The sequence below is a fragment of the Puma concolor genome, chromosome C1, assembly GCF_028749965.1.
Source record: "Puma concolor isolate L17-30 chromosome C1, mPumCon1.1.hap2, whole genome shotgun sequence".
Lineage (NCBI taxonomy): Eukaryota > Metazoa > Chordata > Mammalia > Carnivora > Felidae > Puma > Puma concolor.
In genome coordinates, this window is record NC_141674.1 from 75,205,478 (window position 1) to 75,226,438 (window position 20,961).

Genomic DNA, 20,961 nt, shown 5'->3' on the forward strand with positions numbered 1-20,961 from the left:
GAAGCAAGTTGAGATAGATGGGATAAAAGGAACATTCCAGGTGTTCAGAACAATGCGTGTGAAGGCCAGGAAGCAGAAGCAGTCATGAGCAACAAGCAAAAATGGTAAGAAATGGAACTGGAGAAGGAAGCAAAGACTAGATTCAAAACTATTTCCAGTATTCCATATCTAAGAATGTGGACTTCCTTCTGAAACAAGCATTAAAAAAAAACTATGCTCAGTATAGAAGCAAATCTTTCATACTCGCTTTGAGCAAGTTCTGATTTTTTTTTTCATAGGTGAAATAATAATGTCACAAACTTCCATTACAGGTTCACTGCGTGCAAGATACTGTACTTGGCCGGTAGGAGGTAATAGCATTCAGCCTCAGGAATCAGTGTGAAAACAGAGCAGAATATTTGGAACTGCTGTGTATCCTGGTAAGAAGGGAACCTGGGTAGCAGGAGTGCTGGGTGGCAGAAGATAAAACTGAAAAGTTACAGGGGCACCTCTGAGGCTCAGTAGGGTAAGTGTCTGACTCTTGATTTCAGCTCGGGTCATGATCTCACTATTCGTGGGATGGAGCCCTGGCATTGGGCTCTGTGCTGACAGCATCAAGACTGCTTGGGATTCACTCTCTCCCTCTGTCTCTGCCCTTACCCTGCTCATGTGCTTGCTCTCTCTCTCAAATAAATAAACTTTTTTTAAAAATTTAAAAAAAACTGAAAAGTTATGTTACAGCTTATATCATAGTAAGGACTTGGACTTTAAATAATAAATATGCTATCCAAGTTTTCTGAACAAGAAAATGGACTCTGTGTGCATTTTACCCAAAATGTGTATTCCTCCTCTTTATTACAGTGCACAAGTCGGGAAATATATCACTTGGCTTGAAGCAATTTAAACTCTACTTCTCTTTTAGTTAATTAAGGACCTAGGCTACCTAAACGAGCCACAATGGCTTGTTTTAAATATTGATGCTGGACACCACTCCTCCAAATACAAATGGAACATTCATTTCAACTTGCCCTCAAGGAGCTCGTAGTCCAAAGTTACGACCCAAAGCAGTTTTCATAAGCCCCCATCATATTTTTCTCTACTGTTCAATGACAGTGAAATGGAATAGCCATCAAATTTCATGGTAATCCCATGGCTGTACATATCTCCAACCTTTCCTCTGGGCTTCTTATTTAATGAACAAGTTAAGTTAAAGACAGTGGGTTAAGTTGACCCGCATTCCTTCTCCCAGGGAAACTACTGAGACATCACTATCTTCTAAAAACCAGAAACTCTTTCTACCTCCTTCTTACAAACAGGAGCTGATTCAGTTTGTTTGGACATGAACTTCATTCATTTGGGAGAGGAAAGGGACTCTTTAAGAAAATAGAATACAAAATTATATACAGATTCCTAGCTTTCCTCCTTATAAGAAGTTGGAAGGGATCCTCACAAATAAAGGGCCAAGCTTTATTAGCTTCGTGGCAAATTCTCCTCTCAGGAAGGACAAATATATAAACATGCAAGGTATTTTAAGAGTTATTAACCAAATGTGCGCCTACATTGGGTGTAAGAAATCTATCAGAAACATGAAAACTCCATTAAAATCCCCTGCTTTCTGCTGTCATCATCCACATTTGCCAAAACCTTGACTTATCACAGGGAGCAGTTTTCACCTGAATATTGAATCAACAGGGAAATTTTTGTGCACAGCCTGTCCTTTCTCTCTCTCTCTCTCCCCCCACCTCGTATTTTAACAATTTTACTGATTCTAGATTCCACACCTTGACACTTTAGCAATGAACGTTTGCCTCATATATGCCCTTTCAATAAGTTCCATCCAGAGAGCTAGGCCATTTTCAAATGCTGGCACCCATATAGCTAGGATAATAAGGTAGACGAGATGTGTTTTATCAGGTAGAAAAAAACAACAGGGGGAGAAAAAGCTCCTTTGGGGCAGTGTCCTTAAAAGTCAGGTTCTGAAGCCAATGTTGGCTGCTACATTTAGCTGCTTAGTTCCGTGGAAACCAGTTGTATGACTCTGCAGATAAAAGGCTGTAGACCTCTGGAATACAGGCAAGTAGCACCTCATTATACAAATAGAAGCAACTCAACTATGCATGCCCTCAAACTGAGCTCAGTGTTCTGCTGCATTTCAAAAATATCCATCTGTTCCAAGAGAAGAAACAGGAAGTTTTGTTAATTATCTCTCACAACCCACTAGTTAGTTTCCAGAAAAATCACTAAAGCCATCTTTCCTGAATAAATTTAACAAGTAAGTTACAAGATGCAGCACAGTAGATAAACCTTCCATTACTCCTTTTAAATGAACCAAATCTATCAGTTGGCCAATTGCACACTCACTGCCTCTAAATCCCTTCCCGTGTCCTCGGCGCTCAACAGCCATAATTATTTCCTGGACATAACTTTCTTTCATGTGGCAATGTTGATTAATAAAGCAATATCACACTAGATATATGCAAAACACTAGATATTACACAAGCATTCAAGAGATATTTTCTGACTGATTTGCTTTAAGCACAGTTCAGGGTCAGGATTCCATTAAAATATGTCACAAATTTTCACACTATTAGACAAAATAAACTCATGGGCAATATCTTCTTCTTGGTTATTAGCTAATTTAAATAGGTGTCTCTAAAACTTCGTCCCCAGTCCAGTTATGTCATGTTGAATAAGATCCATGCCAGAGTGCTATAATGGTATTAAGGATACACATGCCCATTTGGACTCCTGCCATCATTCTATAAATCATTGCCAATTATGCCAATAAAGCAGCCTGGGCAATGATTGATTTCTTAGTTATGCAGTCAGCTGCTCTTCAACACTTTGTTTTCCTTCAAATGTCTCAACCATGGCCTTGTTTCCTGAAATCATGATGGCTTACATACCCCCAAAAAAGAGACAACTGTACACATCTGTTGGTGAGAAAAAGTTTAGAAAGTCAGTGAAGCCTCAATAATTCCATCTAAGCGTTGGGAAAGATAATGCAAATTTGGGAAAACTCTGGACTGTGAAAGATTTCTTTAAAAACAAAGTACTTGTTTTTCCTACTATTATATATCTACAACAATTCAAATTAACCTAACAAAGAATCAGTTTTTGAAGTGCTCCAAGTCAGTGAAATATCTGGTAAGTCTATAAAAATATAACAAATATTTAACATTAGCATGACAGTTGACTGTTAACTGGGGTCACTTATTCACTGGCAAAGAGAAGCACAATATTATGGAATCTTTGAAGCAATCCGCTTTTATTTTTAGTAGAATCAATTATTTGCCAAAACTTAAATGTGTTTTTAATCAAATATCTTGCATCAAGCCTGGATATTTGCTATTTATTCAGATATTAAACACTAGGCCCAGCTGGAAAACAACGTGCTAGAGTGGGAAGTGGATAGACCCTGAAGCCAAACAGATTTGGATTCAAATCCAGCTTCATCCTTCACTAGGTCTACAGGATTTATCTGTTAATTCAGCCAACAAATATGTATCATACAGCTACCCTGGGCTGCAGATACGGTGGTGGCGATGAGACCAAAGTCCCTATTTTGTTTTTTTTTCAACGTTTATTTATTTTTGGGACAGAGAGAGACAGAGCATGAACGGGGGAGGGGCAGAGAGAGAGGGAGACACAGAATCGGAAACAGGCTCCAAGCTCTGAGCCATCAGCCCAGAGCCCGACGCGGGGCTCGAACTCACGGACCGCGAGATCGTGACCTGGCTGAAGTCGGACGCTTAACCGACTACGCCACCCAGGCGCCCCCCAAAGTCCCTATTTTGTGAAGGCTAACTTCTCTAGGTTAAATTCCCTCTAGTGGAGAGAAGAAAATAACCAAATAAAGGAAGAAAATAATTTCAAATAACCTTAAGTCCGCAGAGAGTGAGTGGAGGGAGGCTGGAGTGGGAAATATGTTTAGGTGGTTAGTGAAGACCTCAAAGGGCAGACGATGCCCCAGGTGAGACCTGAATGACACGGAGGGCCAGGCATGTAAAGGCTGGGAGGGAGCAGATTATTCAAAGCAAAGAGAACAGCACAGTGGTCCTCAGTTGAAACCAGTTTGGTGTGTTTAAAGAAAATAAATAAAGCCTCGGCGTTTTTCTCTGAGTGACAACTGTCTTCAGATGTGAGATGAAAATAGCAATAATGCCAATTTTGCAGAATTATCATTGGGGATTTCATTTGCAAATGCCCTCAGGAGTCCCTAACACATCTTAAGACACTCAAAAACAAAAGTAAATGTTATTGTCATTACCATTAATGTTTGGGGGCACTGAAATCTTGTAACTACTTCAATATCTATAAAACCAAAAGAGGTTCATCCACTCAGAGTTATGGATAATTTCCAAATAATGCTAGCGAGCTGTGTTTATCTAAACCACCAGAACTGAGCTTTGCTTTATCTCCTCATAGAAACAGACATTCATGTTTAATTTTAAATGCTCATGAATATATCTTTTCATCTTAAATACCCTTGAATATATGTCTGCCATGTGCAAAACATTTTATTAAAAACCAGCATTGCAGGGTGTTCCACAAATCTTGTGCATGTGTGAAAACTGATATTGATAAAGTGGCAATGAGTCCACCTGGGTCACTTATAAATATGCATATCTTCTGCATTATCAATACACAAATGTTCAAGCACATGGACTGTGTCAGAACTGTAGCACTACTGTGACTAGAATTACGTGTTCATAATACACTTTCTAAAGTAGCTGCTGAAACCAGTTAATTGTACTAAGCATAATCAAATTCATAAGCATCCCTCTTAACATTTAACTTTAAGTCACCCCTGGGTGATAACTGACTCAATCATAGTACTTCATAATTATTACCCTAATATTTACTAAAGCCTAAGCTACTTAATTCTTCCAAACAATAAAAATGTCTGCACACCAAGAAAGCTACTTTCAAATACAGTTCAAATCCAACAGGCCAAACCTTGGAGCTATACAGAGAAAATACAAATAGTTTCTAATTCAGTAAGAAATATTATCAATTAAAAGAAGCTATCTTCTTTATTTAAAAATGCTAGTTGTCTAGGGAGCCTGGGTGGCTTGGTTGATTGAACATCCAACTCTTGATTTTGGCTCAGGTCATGATCCCAGGGTCTAGCGATCTAGCCCTGTGTTGGGCTCTGCACTGAACATGGAGCCTGCTTGAGGTTCCCTCTCTCTCTCCCTTTGCTCTCCCCTGCTGCTCACATGCTCTCTCTAAAAAAAAAAACAAAAACAAAACCAAAAACTCACCAATATGCATTACTTCCTTCTCTATCTTTATCTAAGTTCTTTGAGACCCATAAGTCACACAGAAAACAAATCATCTTGGTTCCACTTAAACACCTTTGTCTTAAAATCAAAAAAGAAAATGAATTTGGGCAACAAAATAAATGACGTAACACTAGATTATAATCCAAAATGTAAAACAGATATCCATGGCTCTGTATTGATATAAATAAATGATTAAATAAATGAGAGAGAAGAGACAAATCTCCTATGCAGAAACTTTCCAAACAAATTGTGTAGATATCCTGTCCACAAGGAGATGAAGCATAACTCTGCACATCTTAAGTTGTGGGGTATACATAGTAACTTCCTTCCAAAGAGTACAGTTTGGAAAGTGGGCAAAAAAAGAATAACATGACAGTGGAAAAAGCTGACAAACACTCCCTCAGCTAGGTGATCAAGGTCAATATCAATAGTGATGAGTCATATTGATAGTATACATCTTTGAGATGATGCTCTGAGAGATGATGTGTTGAGAATGGTACTTTACCTTGATAATCTTCTCTCCCAAAACCTGTAACCCCAATCGATTTATAAGACAAACATGAGACAAATCTCAATTGACGGCTGGTCTACAAAAGGCTTGAGTACTCCAAACTCTCATCCAAAACAAGATAAGTCTGAGAAACTGTCACAGCCAAGAAGAGCCTAAGGAGACATAATGACTAAATGTAATATGATATCCTGGATGGGATCCTAGAACACAAAAAAGACACAGGCTATAAACTAAGGAAGTCTGATTAAAATATGGATTTCAGCTTAAAGAAAGAAAACAATGTACATTCACAAGTCTCTGGAATCCTTTGAAATGAGCCTAAGTGAATCAGGAGTAAAATACACTATTTTCATTTATTGATTTTCCTTTTTCTAGCACAGGTTACTGGTTAACTCAACATAAAAACACCATCAATAACTGAGAGGTAGCATTTGAGGAAAATATCAAAGTTATCAACCCCCATCCTCAAAAGGTGTTTTAAAAGTTTACTGATTTAAATAACAATGGTAACATTTGTAAGTGATTTGGAAAAGCAAGGAAAAAAGCTCAAGAGTCTGAGCTACCTCCTAGAAATTGCTCTCCTGTGGAACTCTTCCCAGTGTGAACACTTACAGAAAAATAACAGCCTAATTATTGGCAGACTTTTCCTTATCACTTACTATGTATGAAGAACCTCTATAAGCCTTTTATATTAAGTCATATAAGTCTCATATCATCGTCATTATTATCCATCGTGCTAATAAGGAAATTGAGACACTGAGAGGTTAAGAAATTTGCCCATTAACCAGACTAGTAAGTCACAGAGCCAGTTTTTTTTGTTTTGTTTTGTTTTTAATGTTTATTTATTTTTTGAGAGAGAGAGCAAGGGAGGGGAAGAGACAGTGGGGGACAGAGAATCAGAAGTAGACTCCGCCCTGATAGCAGACAGCCTGATGCAGGGCTCGATCTCACGAACTGTGAGATACTGAACTGAGCTAAAGTTGAGCTTAATTGACTGAGTCACCCGACTCAGTTTTTTAACCAAGGCAGTGTGGTTCCAGGGCATGTACATTTTCTGAATGGGCTACATATCATCCCCACTTCTCTTTCTCCTGAGGGCTCTTCCAGAGCTCCTCCAAGTCTGCCCTGAGTGCCTCCTTTGCCCCACCGCTGAGTGTCCCCTTTGTCAGCCACCACCACCACCATCAGAAAAACTCCAGGATTTCCGGTGGGGCAAATCAGTTTCTTGTCCACAGTAGTTTAGTTCTCCCGGAAGCACATTCTGAGATAGAGTTTAGCATGCAGGATGTTGACTACAGAGTTCCCCATGGTACCAATACCTGTAGAAGTGAGATGGCAAGTATAAACAGGCAGGGAGAAGTCAAGCTGTCACGCAGGCCCAACCAACCTCGGCAGACTCACAGAGAGTCTGGGTCTAAAATGGCCCCCAAAGCCATCTCCAGGTGGGCCAAGACAGCCAGGCTTCCATTAATTGCATGATAAATTACATAATCACCCTGCCTAAAACCTGCCATAATCAGCACAGAAAAAACAAACTCTTCAGTCCCCTCTGTGGTCATGCCCATTCCAAAGCATATGCTGGGTTCCCTGTGGGTAGCTTTGCCCAAGCAGGGCCCATTTGGAGTAGGTAGTAATCAAAGTGATTTTATCTGACAGGTATCTATCTCCCTTTCTAGCGAAGTGTCAGGTATGAAGTTTGAAAATCCACCATTAGAAATTCATTCTTTTTTCTATTTTGAAGTTTTTTGTCATGAAAACACTTTCACCAAATTGCAAAAAAAGTCCTCCAATACAAACCATTTTCAGCTAATCCTGGTGGAACTTAATTGATTGTAGCTGTAAGCAAAGAAGAGAACACTTTGAAAGAGAAATGGGGCACTAAAAGAAGAAGTAAGAGGATGCCAAAATTAAATACTACCTTAATTCACAGGTTTACTGACAGTCAACTCTGCACCCTAGTACAAAGAAGTTACTCCCTTCTCTTTACCTTCATGTCATTTCAGTGCCCTCAGGACTCTAGAAAATAATAAAGACATTTCATGGGACATCATATGTTTCATAATTGCATTATAGTGCATAAAGTAGAGTCTGATTATTTCTCTGAAACTGATCTCTTCCCAAATGGACAATGTTTACTGCTACTTGGACCCTCTTGATTTCTGTTGCATAATACCAGGAGAAATATGCCTAGAGATATCCTTAACACAAACTATAGTCCTAGCAGATCATGTGTAAGTTCCCACAAATACAACCAACGATTTAATATGTGCCCTTATATTTATGGATGTCAATGCAAGATGAAGAAGATGTGAAAATTACTAGAAACCAATTTACAGCAGCTGAAGCAAATTAGGGCTTTAGGGCTCATTGAAAAAAAAAAGAAAGAAAGAAAGAAAAGTAATGAAACAACCAGCTCTAGGCAAACCATATGTCCCATCCAAATTCTTTATTAATGGAAGTATAGCTACATGTTAAAGAGGATTTAGTTCCTACAGCAAAGATGCCAATAGTGATATGAATAGATTGTAATTTTTTATTCTCAAGGTGAGGGACCAAAAAATTGTGCAGTTATTTAGAGGCAGTTTCTACAGTGACCTTACACTCACATGTGTGAAAGACCTCTACGTTATTCTCGACAGTGCCCAAAACTCAGTGTACTCTTTGAAATTTGGGGAAATGATACATCTTGATTTTGCCAAGATTAGAAAACTTCATTCTCTACCAAGAATCTTCAAAGTAGTTGGCCTATATCTCTTGACTACAGCTGAGATTTTTAACAATTACCACAACGTTACCAAAGCTTGAAACATTGGTAGTGGGTCAAAAGCTACCTTCTAATAGTAGTAATAATCTATATGGGGTCACAATTTCCATATATGTTAAAAAAAAAAGTGGACAGAGAATGTGGCATCTCTGAGCAAAAATTAACATCCAAAGGAATTTTCTGCTCAGATGACATCAAAAATCACCCTTCAAATGAGCAAATCATCTACCAGCTTTTATCAACATATAACAGAGACAAAAAAGTTTATATACAGGACATGCCACAAAAATCGACTTGATCTCACTAAGTTATAGTGAACCTTTCTCTGAAAGGTTCTCCATCCCCAAATACTTACATTTTGCAAAATTGGTTCAGTGTAAAATCAAAAACTTGGAAACATCATTGTGAACAAGAATTGGGTCAAAAGTCAATGTGTCTTAGGCTCATTAGTACGATTTTCTTCTGATTCTCAACCCACACACATGCTTAATTTCCTCTGGTTGAACTTTTTAGCTCTCCAAATTGCCAAGTGTCTCTTAAACTTACCTAACCATTGATTAATCTTACATTTCAAAAACTTTATTATCAATTATAGTACACTATCATCTTGAATTAAAAAATCATTAAAATATATACAATGGAATACTATTTGGCAATGAGAAAGAATGAAATCATGCCATTTGCAGCAACATGGATGGAACTGGAAGGTATTATGCTGAGTGAAATAAGTCAGTCATAGAAGGACAGATATCATATATTTTCATTCATACGTGGATCTTGAGAAACTTAACACAAGACCATGGGGGAAGAGAAGGGGGAAAAAATAGGTACAAAGAGAGAGGGAGGGAGGCAGACCATAATAGACTCTTAAATATAGAGAACAAACTGAGGGTGGATGGGGGGGGTGGGGAAGAGGAGGAAATGGGTGATGGGCATTGAGGAGAGTATTTGTTGGGATAAGCACTGGGTGTTGTATGTAAGTGATGAATCATGGGAATCTACCCCAAAAACCAAGAGCACACTTAACACACTGTATGTTAGCTAATTTGGCAATAAATTATATTTAAAAAAAGAATAAATTAAGAATAAAAAAAAACATTGAAAAAGATCCAATTACCCAATTATCCCCATTTTTTATAAGCTACCATTATGAGTAATAATTACATTATAATTCTTAATGCCCTAATATTATTAGTATTATTAGTACTAGTCTGTGTTTTTACCTACAATATTTGAAGTGTGCTTGTTGATATTCCTTATCATTACCTATGATTTAGGGTGAAATATTATCAGAGTTTGACCGTATAATTTGTTTTCTTAAGAGGAATCAGCTACTCTTTGATTCCTCTAACTGCTAGTGATCAAGGTTGCTTTTTAATATTTGAAAATACCGGAACAAAATCCACCAATCACTAATCATCCATATACATGCCTCTCTGGAACACTCCATTACCAGAGCAATAAAAAATGATGGCGCTTTTGAGTACAGCATCAGTATTTATATACTGTAGATAGTTTTACAGTTGAACATGTTATTATGTTTATGCCTAGCAGTTATAGCCATGTTCCCTGTTTAGTGATGACATACTATGAGAGTACTCATAGTAAACTAACTAGAAATAATTTATACACTACTATCATGAGATGGACAGCCTGACACTAAAAGTCCTATTAACTATAACATTAAATGATCCTTTGAATATTACTTTCTCCAGGATGAAGATACTCTGAGGTCAGCTAATTCAAATATTAGACTGCCTCACGATTATGCTAGCCCCTTTTTTCTATTTAATATGTTGAATTTCAAAGTGTGGTTTTAATTATTTTACATTCTTAAATGCTTAACGTGTACTCTGTGTAAATTATGAAGCCACAGAAGTTTTGATCCATGAGGTATACTGATCACATAATTGCATGGTCATGTAATTCCCTTAGTAGGTCTCTCACAAAGTTCACTCAATTTTTTCATTTCTTTCAATGTGTGTGATACCAGAATTCTTTCAACACATGGTATGCACCTATCAGAAGTTTCACTACCCTGTTTTATTAAAAGCATGGAGGGTGTGATTTCCAATCCTTTATAATTTCTGGATTTACTAATTAAATTGCTTCAATCGTGTCAAAGGCACTTTTTATCACTTAGAATATTAAAATCAGCCCTTTTTGGAGAACAAAGTCAATCAGAAAAACTCTAAAAGCATGAAAAAGTGTTTCCTGTGTTCAAATGACTTAAAAGGAGCTCAAAGGAAATTCACCAAATTTAAATAAAAATTCATTATCCTAAAGAAAATAAGCCTGCAAATTAAAGCCACAGCAGCCAGCACCCTGAAAACAAGGCTAGGTAAAAGGCAGCCCCACCTACAAAGGACACACTCTCCTACTATTCTTATTATGATCTTTCATCCATGCCTCTAATCTGTTTAGATGTATAGCAAATTCTTCATCTGATGTGGTCAGTAAACGGGGTGTTTTGATTAATGTGTTGGTCAAGGGAGACAGGAATTAAACATTTTCAAACACCTATATGTGGCAACTGCACTCCATTGTATTCCATATCATAGTTCTCATGATGTCCTGCAAGGTAGGTATCGTTAGGCCCATTTTTCAGACGCAAAGACCGAGGGTGAGTGATGTTACAGAACTCTTGTGAACTCACCGGGCTAGCAAATGAAGAGGCAAGATATAAATCAAGTTGTTCGATTCCAAAGCCCCTACCCCTACTTTTGCATTTACCATGTTGAATATGTATACCATGCCATATACAAATGACTACTTTCCGGGGAACTCGAATATGATAAAACTAAATTTGGGCCATGAGAAATATAATTTATTCTCTTTGAAGATTCAAAAAGCATTTAAGAATTTTGTCATGCCTCAGGGTCATCATTAGAAACATCAGTCATGCTTTCATTATCAATATATCAGAAGTGCCTATTAACAGGGATTTATGGTTAATGGAATGACAAGGAATATATCTGTACATGTGTCTGCTTTCTACATGAACATGACAAATTTCAGACTTCCAAGACTATCTAAGTAACCATTTCATGATTATACATGAAAATATGATTTGTCATTAAGCATGATTGTACAGGCTGTTTGCACATTGCCCTCACATGAAGCCTTTTGAAATTACTCAGTGCACAGAGCACGATATGCCCATCATCATACTTGCCCTTTAAACTCCGTGGCACATTAAGTCCAGGCTTAACATCCAAATCCCCAGAGACCTACTGCTTTTAATCCCTAATTAGGAAATGACCTCAAGTAGCCCCTAACATCATCCAAAGGAAAGGACTGTTTCATTTGTTTTTCCAATTTGTCAGACTAATGATAACCCCAAATAAAGTCACTTTCATCACATTACCACCATGGGGCCAAATACTGCTCAGCTCTTCTGAGCATATTCTGGATTTTTAAAGAAATTTTTAATGATTGAAAGTTTTCCTGACCCAAAACATAAATTCTCCACCAACAGCCTTTCTAACCCTGGCTTGTGGGTTGAAGAGAGATTTGGAAAACAAAGGCCTCCCCTGGCCTCCTTAGCTCTTCATAGCCTTTGGATGCTGCCTACTCTACCACGTTGACCTTGATTCCCCCCACCCCAAACTTGAATCTTAGCAGACACCAGATCCCATGCCAAATACAAAGTTTTAGTCATCTGTTTCAGTATCTTTGTATTTCTTCATTGCCATGGAATGCTAGAATGGGCAAGCCTGTAAGACAGAAAAATAATAATGTGCAACCTATGCATGTGCACAGTCTAAATGAATCTAATCTATTAGTGTTCTCTCCACAAGTTCCATTTTATTTATTTTAAAATGTATTTATTTATTTTGAGAAGGAGAGAGAGCAGGAGCAGAAGAGGGGCAGAGAGAGAGGGAGAGAGAGAATCTCAAGCAGCCTCTGAGCTGTCAGTGCAGAGCACAACGCAGGCTCGATCCCACAAAACAGATCATTACCTGAACTGAAATCAACAGTCAGATGCTTAACCAACTGAGCCACTCAAGGGCCCCTCCCCAAGTTCCATTTTAAATTATACAGCTACATGTCATAGATTTAAAATCTTCCTCTTCAGATGGCTTAACTAAAACTATGATAAACAAATCCTTTCTGATTTATAGGAACTTCCTAAAAGATCTCCTATTTGATATGTTATAAAAACTAGGAAATATGCAACTGTTAATATCAGAGAAGGAGGTAGTCTGGGAAAAAAATCATATGGTCAGATTTATTAATGGTCTAGAAGATGCAAGAAAAGCAAACAAACTTGAAAATTTGCATAAATGTGAAGCTTAGAATATATTTGAAACTTTCAAGGGCTAGTGATATTTGGAAAGGAAGAGTAAAAATTTAGAAAATCAAGGTAGCTGTATTAGTTTGCTAAGGTTACTATAAACACAGATTTGGTGCCTTAAACGACAGAAATGTCGACAGATCTAGAGGCTGGAAGTCTGAGATCAAGATGTTGCAGAGTTGGTTTCTTCTGAGGCCTGTCTCCTTAGCTTGGAGATGGCCATCTTCAACCTGTGTCTCCAATATGGCCTTCATCTGCGCATATCTCTGTCTGAATGTCCTCTTCTTATAAGGATACTAGTCATATTGGATTAGGGCCCACCCTAATGACTTCATTTTAATACCTCTTTAACAACCCCTGTCTCCAAAACAGGATTTGTACATATAGATTTGGTGGGAACACAACTCAGCCCATAACAAAAAGGACATGAAAAATATAATCCCATTCCAAGACTGCCTGTGCCCTCAGATGATTTCTGTTATGAATGATGCAGAGCAAAGTGACCCATTGTGGAATGAGAGATCAGGACCTGAAGTATAGATACCAAAGATGTTGCTATGGTTACATGAACAAAGGCAATATTAAAAGCAGCCTGAGTAGATGGGGCAATAATTTAATCATAAAAACTTGTAATAAAAATTGTGAGGTTTGATATAAATTTTATAGATTTTTAAAGAAAAAAAAGCACATATGATCTTCTATTCAAAATTTGGTTCTTATGTTCAAATATACATTACAGATACTTTCATTCATTCATTTTATTCTGTCTATGTTTATTATTGGCAGCCTACTATGTGCTGTGTTATATAACCAAAGCCCAAATAATAGACAGTGTTTTGTTTTCTGGTGAACAATACCAACTTAAAAGTGAGCCTTTTGGCAAGTCAGTGTTAAATCAGCTTGCCTTTCATTTTAATTGTTTACTTCTTTTAGTTTTTATCAAGAGTAGGCAACATAAATTTTAGCTAGTTGTCAAATGAAACATATGTAGAAAATAATTACATATACATATGTATGCCATTGTTGTTTGTATTCAAACACACCATGGCTAAAGCAAAGGTTTTCCTGGTACTTCCATGTGTTTAGAATAGTAATTATTAATGGGTGCCCTTTCTTCAGTGGCAATATTTGAATTAAGAACAGTCACTATCAAGATCTGGAGCCCTCACTGGTGCCATGAAATTTGCACTCAGATTGTGCCACTTAATGACTCTGAAGATTCATATCTGACTTCCCTTAGCTCTAGATTTGAATAGCACTTCTAAGGAAATAACAAAAAGGATGTCTGTAAATCAAGAGATCCTCATGAAGAAGCTTATCTTTATCCTAAAAAGAAGTGATAAACAGATAGTCATGACTAAATAAGACCCTTCCAGGATACCAAATGGCTGCTGGCAATTCCATGTCACAGGTTCTCAGGTAGTTAAATACAATTTTCAAAATGTCACCTTCAAACACCAAAGCTTGGTAGGAAAATTGCAAAACCCACAAAGGGAGAAATCACTATAATACAGGATGTCTCTGTTCATTCTTAATGGACTCCTATTACTTGAACAGACCATGTGACTTTAGAAAGTCTTTGTCTGCATTAAATTGCAGAATGGTTTGAACATACTACAGATGCCATGGAAAGCAAAGATGGACAATTTGTTTTCAAGCAGAAAACATGTAATGGTTGCCTAGTACAGAGATAAAAAATTGGCAGATGAAGTAACCCAAATTGACTTGTAAAACACTTGAAAACAAACAACTTTTCATTACACATCTCATTTCTCATCTTTAAGCTTTGGCAGCGAGCATTCTTTGGAGAGCTGGTCTGATGAAGAAAGCTTTTACAGCTCCATTTCATGAAAACCATTGTTTGTGTTTCTGAGTTCAATTGAAGTCAAAATTAGCAAGAGAGCAGGAAGAGTTAAAATGCCAGTTCCAAAGATCCTCTAGAGATTATTAATCAGCATTGCCTGTTCTCCATGGAATCTTTTTCTTATAAGTGAAGCAAGTCTGGCATTGCCAGCAAATGTCAATGCCATGCAGAGAGAATAGATAAATTTAGAACAAATGATTTCCCAGTTAAATAGGGACCAACAGTGAGTTTATAATAAAACAATTTGCACACAGTTTGGAATATGACAATGGTAATTGTTCTTACGTTGAAAACAAATCGCTACTGATGTGTGCCTGTGGCAGAGCAGAGCATGTCCTGATATAGCCCTTCCCACATCTACATACAGTACCAGGAAGGCCATTCAGTATTTGTTAATACTTGCCAGCTTAGACAAGATCGTAACACATTGGGAGGCATGACTACACACAAGAGTTTTCAAATCCTTATTTTGAGCTACAAATACAATATTCAATAGCAGATATTTGAAAGCAGAGAAAGAATAGAATGCCCTTTCATCTTCAGCTGGTGGTTCATATTCCTGTGATAGGGAACTTCTGAAAATATTTTAATCCTGCCAGAGCACTGACTCTCAACCTGGATGCACAATGAAACCAACTGAGGAGCTTTAATAAACTGATGTCTGGAATCCACCCCAGAGACTCTGATTTAAGTGATTTGGGGTGTGGCCAGGCACTGGAATTTTTAAAAGCTCCCCAGGTGATTCTGAAGAGCAGTCATGGTTCAGGAAGACTGTTGGGGGAAAAAAATGAAATAATCAGATGACATTTTGCCATTTAAAGCTATAAAAGTTAGACCTACATAAAGAGTTCATATCCCATTTTTACTACCATCACATCAATCATCCAAATCATCATAGAAGATATGAATAATACAATGTTTGAACTAGAAGGAACCCAAAAGATCATTTAGTCCATAGATTTTCCAACCAGGGGTTTTTGGGTTTCTGGAAGTCCTTCAGGTAGTGTGTCAACCTCTCAAAATTGCAGCTATGTATATTTTTTTTTGAGAAGAGTGCCCATAGATTCCATCAGCTTCTAAAAGGAGGAGTTGGCCCCCAAAAGTTAAGAACCATTTATGTAGTCTAAATCCCTCAATTTGCAGACAATGAAACTGAAGACCAACATGAAAACAGCAAAGAATATATTCCTCACCACTCCCTCTAAGACATCTCAGAACTAAGCCATGATGGCCCATATGTTTTTACACAAACTGATTAAAATCCCAAGCAAACAAAAAAAAGGAGCCCCAAACAGCCCACATTCTGACTGAGTGAAGATTTCAACCAGATAATTGAAGTATCCAGAACTGCAGAAATGGTAATATTTTTGAAGACTTTCTTAGACTTCACAGAGTAGAGTTCCACCAAATGGGGCCCCTGGCTAGGACCGTTCCCCTCAAGGATTTCTCTGATTAAATATGAAATCAGGAAGTGAGCAAATGTTAGCCAAGCCCAGGCAGAGATCATGTAGTGCTCCCAATGTAGTGTTGTAACCTCAGTTCAATTTCTCCACAGTTTGTATCATGTTTGACTTATACCATCATTCCATAACCTTAGTAAAGTGTGGTTCCTATATATACTCATCAACGATGGCCTCATTGTGAGTCCACAGCCATTCATGAGAAAAAGATTCTCTAAGAGAGGTTACTGGTATGTCTACATATCACTCACATAACACATTACAACTCTACGTGGCAAAAACTAGAGGCTTTTTCTGCAACCAAGACCCAACTCTAGACAGAGTCACCATAGAAGGTAGAACTTTATAAGACATGTTTTGTCTTGAAGTTGTTGCTGAGACTATTGGGAATTATTCTAATATCTAACTTTCTTCAACTTTCTAATTCTGGCATATGCTAGCAGAATATTTTTGGAGTTCCCTCTGGGAAGATGCACGTAATATTAAAACTATTCTTCATTCAGTGTCAATATACAGAGAAATCTATCCAGTTAAACAGGTAAAGTTAGTAAGTTTGAAGGTTGGAGTCAAACCTGTGCCTACCTAACTCCCACAGATATTTTGATATAGTTATGACTAGGATAGAGAACAATGAGCATGGGTTTCAGGATCACACTTAGGTTTAAATCTCAGTCCTGCTCTTTATTAGCTATGTGACCCTAGGCAAAGTACTGAGTCTCTGAGACTCCATTTTACTTCTGTAAAATAGAATTAATTGCCCCTCCATCAGAGGGTTGATATTAGGTGGAGGCACTACCTAACACAGTGCCTTGAATATTAAAGATACTCAGATGTGATTCCCCTTCTGCCAGTACCTTCTAAAGCTCATGTTCTTTCCACCAAGCCAAGTGACTTTTCAGAAATATTCCTATCCCTCTTCCTCACCTCAGCATCAATGAAAACTGAGGGGGTTTTTTTCATCCCTAAATCTTGGCAGCCTCACTTAAATGGTCTTTGATTTCTTGATTGTCTTTTAGATAGACTTTACATTTATTCACTGAAGCTTTTCAAATATAAAGCAGAAAACATTGCATTAATGAACAAAAGATGTTGAATACTATTATTCCCCTGTGCTTTGTATTCTTACTCCAGTTGCGATAATAGAGTAAAAGCTAATACCAGGAATTGAAAAAAGGAAAGGAGAAAAGAAAAAAAGAGCCAAGTCGAAGGGGAAAAGTAGGAGAAATTTAGGAGAGGAGGAGGCATTCTGGCACCTAGTCATTCATAATTCTGGACTGAGATTTATTTACAAAATGGTACCCAGTTTATTCACTCATTCACTAAATATTCTCTGAAGAAAGCAAGTGTTTAATGGAAGACTAAAGGATCAGAAGATGTCAATCCATGAAGCAAAGGTAGGAAAAGGTTCTATGAAAATGGGATAACATCATAGGGTTGAGATTTGCTCAAGGGGCATTAAAGAAACTAATGTCTACCAGATAGTATTTTGGAGTCCTAAGAGATACAGCAGTAAAAGGACCTCAGTGTCATGACCATGTCATGTAGCCCTTGGACATTCTCTAAGCTTAGTAAGCAAATCTAGTGACATAGGAAGAAATAATAATAGAAATAAAATATTTCAGAAGTTCCCTAAGAACCTAAAGAAAATCTAAAAGAAAAACACCTAAAAGAGGCCCATTTTAGGTTTTCCTCTGCTTTTTCACATGTAGTCATTTCCCAATAATTTGCAAAATGCTTTAGAATTTTAAACAAACATCAGACTACACATAAAAAGAAGAAACAAGCCTATGTTTCAGATTGGTGATTTCAGGCTTGATGTATAATTACTGCTCAGCATTCAACTATTAAAGTCACTTGGATGTATTTCTCTCATCTTTTAATTTATCCACCATTTTTAAGGCAGCAGCCTCAAAACTGTTTGCCAGGGCACACAGGAATTTTTTTTCTAATTTTACATTGTTCCACTTGGCAAAAAAAAGAAACTGATTATCAACTACATTGTCCATAGTTCTTAAAAACTGGTCATACATTCCCAGGGATTCCCAACCTTAAATTTCCTACGTGAGTAATTCTCCAGGCTGGAGACATGGCTGTCAGACCTCAGAATACTGTCAGTGCCCGGAATACCGTTCAGAGCTCATTTAAATTCATATGATAAGACTTCACATGGATGATTTTGTGTTTGCAAAGAAAGAGGGACGAAAAGTCATTTTCCTCTCCACCTCAAGCTTAGGGTTAGCCACCAAGGGAAACTACCCCTCCTCAGTTTCCCCCTGAAACTCTATGTAAACAGCTTGAAGCCAAGGGAAATCAACTAACCTTAGCTAGTAAGATCAAGGGTTATGTCCCTCCTCTGGGACAGCTCTGGTTCTGATCCAACACAGAGGGAAAGGTCCAATGTTATTATGTGCATGCCTACTTCTTCCTTGTAGGTAGCAAAAATCAGAGGAACAGGAACAACAACAACAACAACAACTAGATAAATAAATAAATAAATAAATAAATAAGCCAAAAACAAAGCTAAATACGAAGGAAAGGGAGCTAGCTCGAAGAAGGGAGAATAAGAGATGAAAATCGCATGCTAATAGAAATGGAGCGGATGGATGGTTGAGATAGAGATAATGATGCCTCCAGCAGTGTCAAGCACTGCTTTTTTCTCCTCCTGAAACTACCACAGGCACCTTTACAAAAGTTGCTATCTCTTTCCAAAGTTGGATATAATTTATCTTAAGGCATCTTACTGGTTAATACATCTTTACAATAAACCCTCTACAAAGTGTAAAGAACTGAAGAAATAAATTGAAGTGGCTTTTAGTGGTGGCTGGGGGTACCAGATTGACAGCTTTGGAAATAGATGGCTTCTTTTCCTCCGAAGACTAGATACAGGCTGATAAGCAGAAGTGTGAGACTTCCCCAACTGCTTCCCCACTGTGCCTTCACCCTGACAAAGTAATGCTGGCTTCGTGAAAGAAAGGACAAGTCACCTTACCCAGGCAGTTCTCTGCTGACACTACTCAAGAACTGCCATTTAGCACCAAGGCGTTAGGAGCATTTTCCTCACTACCAGCAAAACAGAGGCACCACTCTTATTTCACTTAGAACAGTGAACAGTCAAATCAGATAGTAATGACTTTTGACTACCCTCAACTCCACTGGATTCAAAGCGCTGAACTTAAAAGTGAAAACTAACTTGAGTTTCCCATTACAATTTTCCACAGCCATCTAGTCCTCTAACAGTCCCCAGCACTAAATCAGGTAATGCAGTATAGTGTAGCTATTTTATCTGGTTCTCCCAAAGATATTTGAAATGAGTACTCCGCCATCCATGAAATCAAATGAATCTCGGGGACATTTCTATTTATGCAGTGTGAGGGGGATCTTTCAACAGAGAAAGGAAAAGCATAAAAAAGGATGGAATGCTTCCAAGAGAACAAGTAATGTACATTTTCCTTTCTGAAAGAAAAGCAGCAAATATGTATGAAAAATTGAGGGGCATGAGTTAAAGTGGAGTCTTAACATCATTTATTTATATACTGAACATAAGAACCACTAAAGTCATCTTCATCACATAACCTTAAAATGAGCAGAGACCAATTTAACACGACTATCAGATTACAGTCAGTAGAAGTTAGAAAACATACGCTTTGTTTATCTTACACTTTCCTAAACAATCATGCACAGCTTTCCTTTGTTCCAGGAGTCATTCAAGCATATAATAAAGAGTTCCAGCAAGTTGAAACCTCTTGTATCTGGTTATTTTCAGGGAGTTGTAAACTTGCTGCCGCCAAGTCAGTAGTTTTCTTATGTTGTCAGCAAGGATTTTGAAAAATGCCATCATCCCAATTCTTGTTAGCAAAGAGCTTCTCTATGTTCAGTCCTTTCCATTAACCCTCATTAACACTTTGCTCGCTCTTTTAAAATAATTTGAAACATCTCTGCTGCTTTCAAGGTAGAAAGCTCTAGTGTTGCAGTGATCGGTCCTCACTTACTGTTCCCTCAGCTGTTACATTTTTCTCACCCTGGCTTTTTGCTCCTGTATCTCAGAGCAAATCCCCAACATCAGCCTTATGGGTCCTCAACTGGTTTTCCCATACATTTCAAATTTTGTCTTGTCTTTGCTCATCTATTAGTTCATTCATTCCTTCCTTCACAGAACAGACATTTATGTAATATCTCCTCGTGTCTTCACTTGTCCCATATACATGTTGGATTGAATTCAAGATAAAATATTATGCAGTTGTAAAGGCACTGGAATAGAAATCCTGGATCCCTTGTGTCAACTCTGTCATCCATCAAGTATGTGATCTTGAGAGACTCACTTTCCCTATATACACCTCTGTTAATAGGGCTATGTCATATCTAAAATCACTTACAGCTCTGAAATTCTACAATATCACTGTAACCTCAGGAATTCAGTGAAAACAGATAAATCCACACCACGATGTTAGTAGCTCTGAGATACCAGTTTCAAGATACTTACATTTTCAGTGGTTGAATACAGGGGCCCTCCTAAAGGAAAGTAAGGAAATTCTGACTTTCATACATTGGGCATTAATGAGCAAGCGGAGGAGTACTTGAGTCCAAAGTGCTCAGGTTCCATTTAGACTAGTCTTGACTATTAGGCTATTTGCTGCCTGCATGTCATCTCCTGCCATTCTCCCTTTACCCACAGGCCTTCACCTCCACACGTCCAACGACTGCCCTCATGAATGTTACCAAATGGCTTCCACAGAGTTTGGTCCACTAGTCAACTGTTACTTCTCATCTTACTTTACTCCTCATCAGCATTTGACATATT

The 20,961-nt window shown here is 37.8% G+C and overlaps 2 long non-coding RNA genes across 2 annotated transcripts in view; one reads left to right on the forward strand and one right to left on the reverse strand.

Annotated features, from left to right (window-relative positions):
* Positions 1 to 20,961, forward strand: part of LOC147578153 (uncharacterized) — a 58,184-nt gene that overhangs the window by 27,905 nt on the left and 9,318 nt on the right. The window contains exon 4 of the long non-coding RNA XR_015254212.1: positions 312 to 419. This is a non-coding gene — a long non-coding RNA (uncharacterized LOC147578153). The remainder of the gene's footprint in view (positions 1 to 311; positions 420 to 20,961) is intronic.
* The window catches only part of LOC147578154 (uncharacterized), a 60,974-nt gene that overhangs the window by 27,845 nt on the left and 12,168 nt on the right, over positions 1 to 20,961 (reverse strand). The gene's annotated exons all lie outside the window — the stretch shown is intronic.